This window comes from Prionailurus viverrinus, chromosome C1 (genome assembly GCF_022837055.1).
Source record: "Prionailurus viverrinus isolate Anna chromosome C1, UM_Priviv_1.0, whole genome shotgun sequence".
In the NCBI taxonomy this organism is placed as follows: Eukaryota; Metazoa; Chordata; class Mammalia; order Carnivora; family Felidae; genus Prionailurus; species Prionailurus viverrinus.
The window spans coordinates 142,698,082-142,710,769 of NC_062568.1; the positions used below are offsets into that span (position 1 = coordinate 142,698,082).

A 12,688-nucleotide genomic window follows, 5' to 3' on the forward strand; every position below is an offset into this window, starting at 1 on the left:
TTTAAAATCATTGCCCTTACCTAGAAAGGTGTGATGTTATGATTTAATCAGCATTTTATGATTCTGACAACTTGGGAATTCCTACTTTTTAAACCCCCTGCAATGAATGGTTCTGATCCAGCTTTTTAGACTGTCAGGTATCCTCAATCCCACTTCTCAGCCTCACTATAATTTCAAATCTTGGACCTAGTACTTTATTCAGAAAATTCTTTATCAGTGTACCCCTCTCCATATTTTATTCCAGCACCATTTGACTTAGAATACTCAAGCACGCCTGGGTGGCTCAGTTGGTTAAGCATCTGATTGTTGATTTCTGCTCAGGTCATGCTCTCACAGTTTTGTGAGTTCGAGCCCTGTATTTGGGCTTTGCACTGTCGGGGATTCTCTCTCTCAACCCCTCTCTCTGCCTGCCCCCCATCCCCCACCCCCGGGTTCAAGGTCTCTCACTTTCTCTGTCTCTCTCAAAACGAAATAAGTAAACTTTAAAAATAAGATACTCAAAACTCTCCAGATACCAGCTGGACTCACCCTAAGCACATAGACAACACACATACCATCACCACCACCACCACTATTCATTCCACAAATATTTATCGAGCAATTTAGATGCACCAGATGCTGTCCTAGGTGTTAGGAATACAGCAGTGAACAAAATAGGCAAAACCCTTTCTCTGATAGAGGAAAGAGAGCAAACAAACGAGCAAAATCATCAGTATTTTAGACAGTCATAACTGTTACAGAGAGAAGTCAAGTAGTAAGGGGAGAGGAATTGTAGGAGTAGGGAAGTTGCAATTTTATATTGGACTATCAGGGAAGACATCACTGAAGTGACATGGGAGCGAAGACCTAAGAAAAGGGGGGGTGGGGTAAGCCAGAAATGCAGATATCTGGGGACAAAGGGTGTTTCCAGGCAGAGGAAATAGTAAGTGCAAATGTTCTGGGGCAGAAATATGCTTGGCACGTTTAGAAAACAGCAGGAAGGCCATAATGGCTGGAACGGAGTGAGTAAGGGAAGACCAGGAGATGAAGTTGGTCAGAGAGGTGATGAGGTAGGTACACAGTAGTCAGCTTTGCGATGGCCATAAGTCTCAGTAACAAGCAGCCACAAATTTCTTCTTTGGCTCTGTGTTGTGACTGTGGGTCAGCTGCTGCTTCAAGTCTTATTCTGGGACTCAGGCTGGAGGAGCGGCCCCTGTGTGACAGCCTCTACTTTCATGGCAGAGTAGAAGGCGAGAGAGCTCCCCGAGCTGTGTAATGCCTCCTGAATAAACAATCTGTTTATTGTGGCACTGGCACACTGTCCTCTCTGCTTATATTCCACTGGTCCAAGCAAGTCACACAGCTAATCCCGATAATGGGGAGGAATGCACACATGATCCTTGTGCGGGGGAGGGAGGTAAGAATTGGCGCCAAAATAGTTGTGGACAAGTATGTAACATGCCACAAAGGGTCTGGGTCATGTGTAAGGACTTTGCTTTTACTCTGAATGGGGGGGGGGGGGTGCGGGGAGCTATTGGATGGTTTTGAGCTGAGTTTCTTTACCTGATCTGAGTCACATTTTAACAGCCCTATGGCTGCTGTGTTGTGAAGACTGCAGCGAAGAAAGAGTTGAAGCAGGGATTCCAATTAAGGAACAGTCAGCAATCCAGGGGAGAAGTGATGGCAGCTTAGATCAGGGAGGTGAGTGTGGAATGGAAAGTGATTGGGCTCCGCACATATTTTGTAAGTAGAGCCAATGGGATTTGCTGACGACTTGGATATAGAGTCTAAGAGAATAAACAGGACCAAGGATGCCTGCTACAAGTTTGACCCAAAGGATTGAAAGCATGGGACTGCTGTTTATTGAGATGGGGATCCCAGGGGAGGAGTAGATTTGAAAGGGAAAGTCAAAAACTCAATTTAAGGCATGTGAAGTTAGTCTGTAGACTGCGAACTCCATAACTGGCACAGCGGACATTCTAAAAAAATGCTGGACTAATGATTCCTTGGTGCCCCCTTTCCTTCTGCCCTCTTAGCATATGGATTTCCAGTCTGGACAAAAGGCTTTTGCCTGAGATCTGTGGAATCACCTGTATGCATGCTGTTTTAGTTTTCTATTGCTGCTCTAACAAATTATCAGAAACTTAGTGTCTTAACACAAAACTCATTACCTAACAGTTCTGTAGCTCAGAAGTCTGACATGGCTCTCACTGGGCTAAAATCAAGGTGTCACAAGACTGTGTTCCATTCATTCTAGCATCTTATGGGAGAATCTGTTTCCTTGCCTTTTCTGACTCAAGAGGCCATTGGTATTTCTTGGCTTGTGGGCCCTCTTCCTCCATCTTCAAAGCCAGCAACGGTGGGTTAGATCTCTTTCACATAGCATACTCTGACCTTTTCTTCTCCCACTTCCACTTTTTATTTATTTTTTTAGTGTTTATTTATTTTGGAGAGACAGAGACAGAGCATGAGTGGGGGAGGGGCAGAGAGAGAGGGAGACACAGAATCTGAAACAGGCTCCAGGCTCTGAGCAGTCAGCACAGAGCCCGACGCGGGGCTCGAACTCACGGACCGTGAGACCATGACCTGAGCTGAAATCAGACGTTTAACTGACTGAGCCACCCAGGTGCCCCTCCCACTTCCACTTTAAAAAAAAAAGTTTATTTATATATTTTGAGGGAGAGAGAGAGAGACACAGAGAGAGCGAGCAGGGGAAGGGCAAAGAGAAAGGGAGAGAGAGAATCCTAAACAGGCTCCGTGCTATCAGTGTGGAGCCCAATGCTATGCTCGAACTCATGAACAGTGAGATAATCACTTGAGCTGAAACCAAGAGTCAGATGCTTAACCTGAGCCACCCAGGTGCCCCCCCACTTCTACTTTTTTAAGGACCCTTGTGATTACACTGTGTCCATCGAGTTAATATAAGATACTTTATTTTGTGGTCAGCTAATTAGCAGTTTTAATTTCATCTGCAACCTTAATTCCTGTTTGCTAAGTATGTTAAAATATTCACTGTTTCCAGGGATTAGGAGATGCCACGTTGGCATTAAGCTTGAATATATAGGTATCAATCTAACACAATCATCCCAAGAAATAGTCTAAGTAATCACATGTGCCCACTTTTTTCAAAGGCTGCTATTAAGCGAACTGTGGGTAATCTGGTTCAGTTTCCAATATGCAGGGGAAAACAAAGTCAATTTCCCAGCAGTACATTAGGTAACAAAACTGGGTTAAACAGTAAATGTGTGTGCTTCCTTACCAGAATAGCTCATTTACTATTTTCACAAATATTAACTACTGTGTCTAACATATCGTCTAGTGACCAAGGAAAAAAGAAGACCAGGTTGTTCTATAGGCTTTTAGGTCCTAATTATTCTTAATTAAAAGCACAGTATCTAAACTGCACCATAGATGCAAAAATTCATTAGCTGAGGCCAGCCTGTTGAATACAGTCTAAACTGAAAAGAAAATTATTTACTTTGGGAGTAGCTACTTTACATTGTATTTGCGTCTCAGGCAAAATTTCATAGTTTATTTTAGTCACTTGAAATAATAGAAACCCTACCAATATTGTGTCAAGAAAACAAATCCGTTTTAACTGAAGATCTCTAGATGAAATGTATGAAGTACTCTACGTCACTTCAAAAGAGACACTTATTTATTCGACGTTAATTTCTTATGCAGATTTTCTTTTAAAAAACAAATCCCAAATAAAAGACGTTACTTTAAAGACGCGAGACAGGACGGCGGCTCGCCGCCAGGGGGAGCCGGGGCAGCCGTTGCGGGGCGCGCTCTCGAGCTGCCGCGGCCCAGGGTGTCCCGTCTGGGTGTCCTGTTGGTGCCCACACGCGGAAGAGGCGGTGGTGGTTCGCGGTGGCCACGGAGCGCGTTTGAGCCGGGACCCGGCCGAGGTTCTCCGCCCACGGAAATGAGCCGCCAGGCTGCACCAGCATTCCCTGCTGGAACCTCCAAGTGTGCGCCGTCCCAGAGGGTGCCTGCCCTGACTGGCACAACTGCATCCAAGAATGACCGGGCGGGTCTTTTTGAGTGTCCTGTCTGCTGTGGTTACGCGCTACCACCCATTCTTCACTGTCAGAGTGGCCATCTCGTTTGTAGCAACTGTTGCCCAAAAGCTCCCATGTTGTCCAACCTGCCGGGGCCGTTGGGATCCCCTCGCAACTTGGCCCTGGAGGAAATGGCCAGTTCCCGCGCTTTCCCCCTGTAAATATGCCTCTCCTGGAGGAGCGATACCTCTGCCACACACACAGAAAGCAGACCATGAAGAGCTCCGTGAGTTTAGGCCTTATTCGTGTCCGTGCCCTCGTGCTTCCTGCAAATGGCAAGGCTCTTTGGATGCTGTCAAGCCCCTATATGATGCATTGGCAAAGTCCATTACAGCCCTACAGGGAAAGAATATAGTTTTCCTTGCTACACTGGTGCTGTTGACGGGGTGATGATGCAGTCCTGTTTTGGCTTTCACTTCATGTTAGTCCTGGAGAAAAAGGAAAAGTCCGACGGCCACCAGCTGTTCTTTGCACTTGTATAGCTGATAGGAACACGCAAGTAAGCTGAAATGTTTGCTTATCGACTTGAGCTAAACGGTCCTAGGCGGCGATTGACTTGGGAAGCGGCCGGGTGATCTATTCCTGAGGGAATTGCAACAGCCATTATGAATAGCGACCGCCTAGTCTTTTGACACCAGCATTGCACAGCTTTCTGCAGAAAATGGCAACTTAGGCATCAATGTAACTATTTCCATGTGTTGAAATGGCAACCAAACTTGTTCTGGCCAAGTGTTTAAAACCACTGCATTCAGTTTTACAGAGAATAAGGCACCCGTCTGCCTGCCAACCTGAAACTTTTGATAGGTGGAAGCTAGACACGTGAAGGTAAATAAAAAGGCTGTTAAATACAGGAAACAGTTGCATGTAATAACACTAATTAAAAATAAGTCTACAGTAAACCACTGAAAAAGTATGTGTGTGTATACATACATTATACACACACACACACACACACACACACTCAAGATGGGTACCTTTGTATTAAGAAAGGAAGCACTGTAAAATAATTCTGAATTTGTGTTATAGATTGAGTGTACTGTTGTACCGGGTTTTTGTTTTGTGTGTGGGCACCTGAGCTTGTGTGTGTTTCTTTATCTGACAAGCCATGATGAGCGCTCTTGGACCACTGCTTTTCCCTTTGTGAGTCAACACATAGTGCTGCTGTATGTGTATATATTTTGTGCGTGTATTTGCTAATTTTTATTCTAGTTTTTCATTATATTTGATTTTCTTTTCTGTAATTCAGGTTTTTCTCACCTTTTTTGTATCTTTTTAAAGTTAGTGTCTTTGATATGCATAATTGCTTATGGTAAAGTTTCTACATATGTGTTCAGTATGCATTTTCTTTTCCCCCATTAATCAGTTCATTAGAAATATTTATTTAAAAATTTTTTTAACATTTACTTATTTTTGAGACAGAGAGAGACAGAGCATGAACAGGGGAGGGCCAGAGAGAGAGGGAGACACAGAATCTGAAACAGGCTCCAGGCTCTGAGCGGTCAGCACAGAGCCCGACGCGGGGCTCGAACTCACGGACCGTGAGACCATGACCTGAGCTGAAGTTGGACGCCTAAGCGACCGAGCCACCCAGACGCCCCTCATTAGAAATATTTTAAATTCAACTCTTTTTTGAAGATACGAATTCCAGAAAGGAAAGGTAACATCAGAATAATTATCAGAAGGTATTTAAAGCAGTTATAAGATGGTCTCTGTCTCTTCTCTCTCTCTTTCTTTGTCTCCAGTCGAGTCATATCTTTGAACTTATTCCTTGAAAGGTTAGGGTATACTGATTTTTTTTTTTCATACTGGAAAAAAAAATCAGGCTTTTTTTCCCTTCCAAATATCTTGGGCAAATCACATGCTTAAAACTTTTTCCTGTATTTATTGGTTTTGCAAAAGAAGGCATTATCTCACACAGTATTTGTAATCAAAAGCAAATCATTTGTTTAAAAAAAGGCAGTTTGCAAAAAATGTGGTCTTTTCTAGTTCTCATTAAAAGAATATCTGGCAAATTAAAAAAAGATGTTACTTTATTTTTTTAATGTTTATTTATTTTTGAGAGTGAGAGAGACAGCAGGAGTGGGGGAGAGGCAGAGAGAGAGGGAAACACAGAATCTGAAGCAGGCTCCAGGCTCTGAGCTGTCAGCACAGAGCCCAACATAGGGCTTGAACTGGTAAACCATGAGATCATGACCTGAGCTGAAGCCAGCGTTTAACCAACTGAGCCACGCAGGCGCCCCCCAAAAAAGATGTTACTTTAAAATTACAGCAGGTCTTACTAAGAACTTTTTATAAAATTGCATATTTCATGGAGTGAATATGCTATATTATATTTTCCAGCTTTTCACATTAAATCGACTACTAAAAGGTCATAAGAATTTTTCAATACAGATATTACTTTGTTAAGGTGACTCTGAAATGCTCACCACATTTAATTCTTGTTGAGAGATGCAGAAGAGATCCTTCATCTATTCCTAAAATAAAAGATTCACCTACTCCAGTAGCCTGTATCACATTTGGTTTCAAAGCCACTATAGCTGACAGAATTTCAAAACAGAACTTGTAAACTATAATACTTATAAATATTTAATTGTTCCATTTAAATATTTTTGAGCTAAAACTGCTTATATGCTTTGTAAATTAATCCACCCATTCCAGAATATCATTTTGCTTCTTTTCCTTTTTTTTTTTTTTTTTTTTTTTTTAAGATTTCACTTTTAAGTAATCTCCACACCCAACATGGGGCTCAAACTCACAACCCCAAGATCAAGAGTCGCATGCTCTAGAGACTGAGGCAGCCAGCCAAGTGCCCCAAGGACACACTTCCTACCTTCCAGGTTAACAGCAAAGGCATTAGGGAGTGGCAAGCAAGTACTGGGTAAGTCCCCTGGGTAATAGCTGAAAACCTGTGATGGTGCTTTACTGACTCGGAGGAGCCTTGCATTTGGAGCGGTCTAGGACATGGTTCCAACTAACTTTCAAGACTTGTTCATGACTGTATCTTTTTATGATGCTTCTATTCAGGAAGATAACTACCGCAGATGAAGAGATAAGTGGCAAATTACAAATGATATAACGCAGCGATTTGAACAGTTATTAAGCTTCCTTTCTTCTTTCTGTTCTGCTGAGACACATACACCTGTTTACACGTTCTCTTTTGTCACCTGTATGTATGTGTGGCTTGCTCCCAGCTGTGAGATCTTTAATTCTGAGAAGACCTGTAGCACTGGCACCTTCTCACACCTTAGAAAGTATTACTTCCCCAGGTGTACTTCAATTAGCAATTAGCTGACCTTATCTGGGTGGTCATCGTCCTCTTTTCTCTTCCCAAACTATTTGTAAGCTCATCATATGCCTCCCCCTGCTCCCCTTTTTAAAGGGATTTAGAATGAGATCCAAGACTAACATCTTGGGAGGCTGGTAAATGTCTCCAAGAACTGCTGCTTCTTGGTCAGTCTCCACGAAGACCCTGACTTAGCTTAAAGGTTCTCCTAGGCTCATCACCATCTTCTGACAAGTTCACAACTTCCACCCTCCAGACGTAACTGTTCCTATAGTGTTTCCCATTGGTCTACTACTCTTGTTCTGTCCTTCCAGCTTACTTCTACCTCTTTCCAAGACTGGATATTTACTTATTTAAGTAGACGCTCTCCCATCACTTCTGCCTTTGAAATTTCTCCTGAATTCTATGCCCTCCTCACCACAGCCTCCCCTGGTTCAGGCCTTCCACGTGTCCTCTCATACCAGTAGTTCCTAACTAATTTGTGCCATCAACCCCTTTGGCAGCTTGGGGATGCCTATGCTTCAAACAAAAACATGAGATTACAAGGGAGACAGTTATCAAACTATTTTAAAAATTATGATATAATAACTCCTGTGCTTCTTCATTAACACATTAAATAATAAGATCTACCAGTGGTTCTAATTACTACCTTGACTTTGAAGAAGGGATGAGCATAAGTAATACATCTGTAACATCCATAATACAATATGAAAAGAGCCGTAATTTCTTTTGGTGACAAAGTCACATGTCGTGCCAATACTGCTGTGGTTTGTTACCAACCGCATACTTTTCAATAAGTGGTTAGTAAATAGGTAATTTATTTTTAATCCACGGAATCCCCTCCTCCCACAGATTAGGAACATTTCACTTGCTTCAATGCCTCTGTTTCAGCCAGAACAGTTATTCTCAGGGCAGGCCTTCAGAGCTCTCTTTCTAAAACACAGATCATAACCAGTCACTTCCCTGTGTACTGCGGAATACAATGTGGGTCCCAACTGTCCACACTGGCATTCTCCTCCAGGAGTGTAGGAATGGAGCTCATTAAAAAAGCAAATTTTCTGGACCTACAGTGATTCTGCAGTCTGAGCCTAGGACTCTGACTTTTAAACATAACTATAAAGTAGTCTTGCACTAGTGGTCTGCAGATAAGACTTTGCAAAGCGGGATCAAATCTAAACTTGTACACATCACCTGCAACCCCCTTCACAGCCTGCCTCACCACATCCTCCTTCCAGTTTCTACTCACAGGATTACTCACGTCCTCCAAATAGCCCCCATACCTTTCCATCTTCCTCTCTGGGGACCCCCTTCCCTCTTCACCCCTCCTGCTCCCCACCATGCATACATTTCTCTGCTTAAATCCTACTCATTCTTCAAGTCTCAACTCCAGTGTGACCTTCTCTCGGAAGCCTCCCCAGCTTTCTCACTCAGGCTGAAAGAATCTCGTTTTCCCTGACACTTTTTTTTTAGTTTGCTTATTTTGAGAGAGACAGAGAGTACAAGTCAGGGAGGGGCAGAGAGAGGGAGGGAAAAAGACTCCCACACAGGCTCCGCACTGTCAGCGAGGAGCTGGAAGCTGGGCTTGAACCCACCAACCTTGAGATCATGATCTGAGATGAAATCAAGAGTCAGTTGACTGACTGAGCCACCCAGGCACCTCTCCCTGACACTTTCTAATCACATTCTATGTAATTATGCCAGGCCTCCACAAATGCAGAAGGCCTCAAACTCAGAGCTTCCTGAAAGATTGCTGTGAATTCATTCAGCAAGCAACACACACCATGGAGAAGGAGGGAGAAATTATTGAGCAGCAATTAGGCACGGGAGGTCATAAGAGGAATCTGACAAGGCCCTTACTTTCAAAGGGTTAATGTTCTCCCATTCATCTTCTTTACTCTTCATCTACTCTAGCCGATTTGTAATAGTCCTGAAGTCACTTCTCTAACTACGTCAGCCCACGCTAATCTTTTCTACTTTCATCTCTGTGCCAGAATCATGCTGTTTTCCTTTTTATCTATCTATCTATCTATCTATCTATCTGTCTATCTATCTATCTATCTAGCCAGCCAGCCAGCCAGCCAGCCAGCCAGCCAGCCATCATTTATTGAGCTCCTAGCATTGCGCTGCAATGTGCTAGACAATGTGATATACTACCTGTGAACAGCCCTAGTACCCGCCCCCACCGTTCTTAGAGTGTCGTTAACTGCTCTCTCACTGCCATTTTTGTCTCCTGGTTAGGCTGGAAGTTCTCTGAAATCAGGGAACGTTTTGTAGTTTTTTGCAGTCTTTACTGCATCAAGCACATCACTGGCCCAGCGAGTGTTCCAAAGCCCAGGGAAGAGTGAGTAAAAGACTTGTTTTCCACGCCTCCTTTCCCATTCAGATAGGAAAGCCTGATTTCCCATCAGAGTCCCTTACCTGATACTGCTAAACTGAAGGGGAAAAAGCCTCTTTGCAGTACCCTGGAGAAAGCTCCTTTGGGAGCTGGAGATGGAAGTTTGACTCTCCTCTCAGAAAAGCAAGTCCCAAGACCACAAACAGCAGCTCCCGGCAAGCTGTTGCTATGACACATCCGTTGCTAAGAGAAAGAGGCGGTGCCTCTGCTGAGATCGACAAGACACCACCACCAATACAGTGTCCGCTCCCTGGCCCGCTCCTTAAGAGCAGACTTGTGATTGGTTGCCGTAATGTGGACGTCACGCATCTTGAACTAGGGCCAGCTCAGTTTTCCACAGGCCGGGAAGGAGTTGTGCGATGTGGCTTCCTGTAAAGAGGGTGGTGGCTTGGCTTGACCCCAGGACGGTCAGCCTTGCCCTCACCAGGTGCAACAGTACCCAAAGATGAATCCGTCTAGGGTGTGATCTCTAGCAGCAGGGAGTAAGGCTGGGAGGAAGATTGAGGGCTCCAACCCCCTTAGGATAGCTCGGCTTCACCCATCGGCGGTTGGGGCAGGGTAGCGGTCCCAGGAATCTGCCCTAGATTCCGATGTGAAAGATAAAATCTGGCTGGATCGGGTGTCGTGAGTGTCCCAGAATTCTGATGTGTTACATTTTCCTCTTGCCAAATAGTTTTTGTGTAGTTTGACTCATGCTGGAAGTCTCAGGGGGAGAAGATTAAATCCCTTAGTAACTCTAAGGTTCATTTTATCTGTGGTTATGGGTCCTACGGGATTCACACAGTGAAGTTCCTCTCCCTGAACGTTGTTTCCCTCTTTCCGTTAAAAAATAATTAAAACTGCCTAATTTGTAAGCTGGCAGAATTTAATAAAGTAATACAATTGACTGCAGTAATTAGTCCAAATTGATTTCTTTAAAAAAATACTCTTTTAAAAAAATGTTTATTTATTTATTTTGAGAGAAAGTGGACATCCATATGTGAGTGTGGGAGGGGCAGAGAGAGAGGAGACAGGGAATCCCAAGCAGGCTCCACACTGTCAGCACACACCCCCATGTGGGGCTCAATCCCATGAACCATGAGATCATGACCTGAGCCCAAATCAAGAGTCGGAGGCTTAACTGACTGAGCCTCCCAGGTGCCCCCAAACTAATTTTTTACAACCAATTTAAATGAAAATATTTAATTGAGAAGAGGCGTACAGATTCATGACATTTGAGAAAATGATCCTATGACTTCACACGGTGTATAGAAAGATCATATATATTCTTCCAAATTTCTGAAGAATTTGTTTTGTGAAATGCTAATAAATTTTACTAAGGAAGTCATTTTTAAAAACTAGGAGGAGGACTTATCATGTTGACATTGTGACAACCTTTCCCCAGGCTATTCTACACCCTGACACTGAAAGATTACTCTTCCTTGGGCTCAGGGTGAGTCTTCTTTTCTTACTCTGTACTCTCCTGTTGGCATATCTGGTCCCCTTAGCTTTTGCCATCCTGCAAAGCACATCAGTGACTTTCATTTCTGTATTTTCAGCCTTATACATCTTTTAAATTTCTTTCAGACCTGATTTTCCACTACCTACTGGACATTTTAAAATACATATCTAGCTTAGTTCATGGTGCTTAATATTTGCTAGATGAAGATATTAAATGAATAATTTCTGTGCCACAGGCATCACAATTTAGCAGAGGCAAAAGTCAACTCATTGTCTTTCACATATCTTTGAGGTACTTTTGGAAACTTTTCCCCCTCTATTTTCTACCTTAGGTAATAGTATCCATTGCTCATGGGTTTGCGAAGCTAGAAATCTAAGAATCACTCCTGACTCCCAGTACTCAACAGTAAACATGTCACTAAGTCCTGTCATTTTCCTTTCCTAAATTATCTCTCAAATAGTCTCTTCTTAGCCATCCTCACTGCCTCTGCCATATCTCAGGAAGGCCCCATTTCTCACCTAGATGGTAGTAATAGTCTCTTGATTTGTTCTGTTTCCTCCTCTCAAATTGATTTGCCAAGTTGCCACGGTGTTCTACAACAGAGATTCAATCTTGACATCACCTTGCCTAAATATTCTCAATTTGGCATATGAAACCCACTACAAATATAGTCCTGAAAGATGCTTTAAAGATATCTAGGAGATAATGAGTTATTTTTCTAACCTCATTTCCTGTCTCTCTCTTCTGTTCGACCCATGTTTTAGTCCAGTGCTTCTCAAGTGAAACCCCTAAGAGCCAAGGGGCCTGAAACCACAGGGTTTGATGATGATAGGCTGATGATAAGAGTTACAGCTTGAAACAGACTTCTGAAATCGGGATGTATTTGTTTCATATAAAGAATGCATGGACTTTTTGTATTCTTCACAAATATATTCATGTTTATTTTCATGCTTATTTTTTTATTTATGTAAATAATCTCTACACCCAACGTGGGACTTGAATTCACAACCCCGAGATCAAGAGTCTCATGCTCTTCTGACTCAGCCAGCTAGGTGCCCTTTTTTCATTTTTAAAATGTCTGAAATCTCTATTCAATGCTGTATGTCAGTCACATTTCAACAAAACTGGGGAAAATGTCTAAAATTAACTGTTAACTAAAATTGACATGAAGTTGAATAAACTCAGAGAAGCCCCAGGCAGCTGGGACACGCTTGTCTTGTGGTTTTCCATAGCCACTAGCACACTGCTACACAGGCCCAGGGATTTGTCCCACGATGAGAGGCAGGGGGCTCTCTACTGCTCCCCCCATATGCCACGCCCTTTAATAACTGTGCTTCCATTCATCCCACACCTCTACTTCTATCTCTACCTCAATCTGTAGTGCCTTTCTTCATCTTCATTACCTGGTAAACGCCTATTTATTTTTCAAGACCCAACTCAAATATCACCATCTCTGTAAAGCCATCCGGGCACCCAACAGAATGAGTCACTCTTTTCTCTGTTTTTCCATTATAGCAAGTATGACT

At 43.1% G+C, this 12,688-nt stretch overlaps 1 protein-coding gene and 1 pseudogene across 1 annotated transcript in view; one reads left to right on the top strand and one right to left on the bottom strand.

The window, feature by feature from the left end:
• DNAI3 (dynein axonemal intermediate chain 3) overlaps positions 1 to 9,928 on the bottom strand; it is an 82,931-nt gene extending 73,003 nt beyond the window's left edge. Inside the window, exon 1 of the mRNA XM_047872910.1 lies at positions 9,745 to 9,928. The gene's annotated coding sequence lies outside the window, so the exon portion shown is untranslated. The remainder of the gene's footprint in view (positions 1 to 9,744) is intronic.
• Positions 3,479 to 4,860, top strand: LOC125173595 (E3 ubiquitin-protein ligase SIAH1-like; annotated as a pseudogene).
• Positions 9,929 to 12,688: the final 2,760 nt, after the last annotated feature.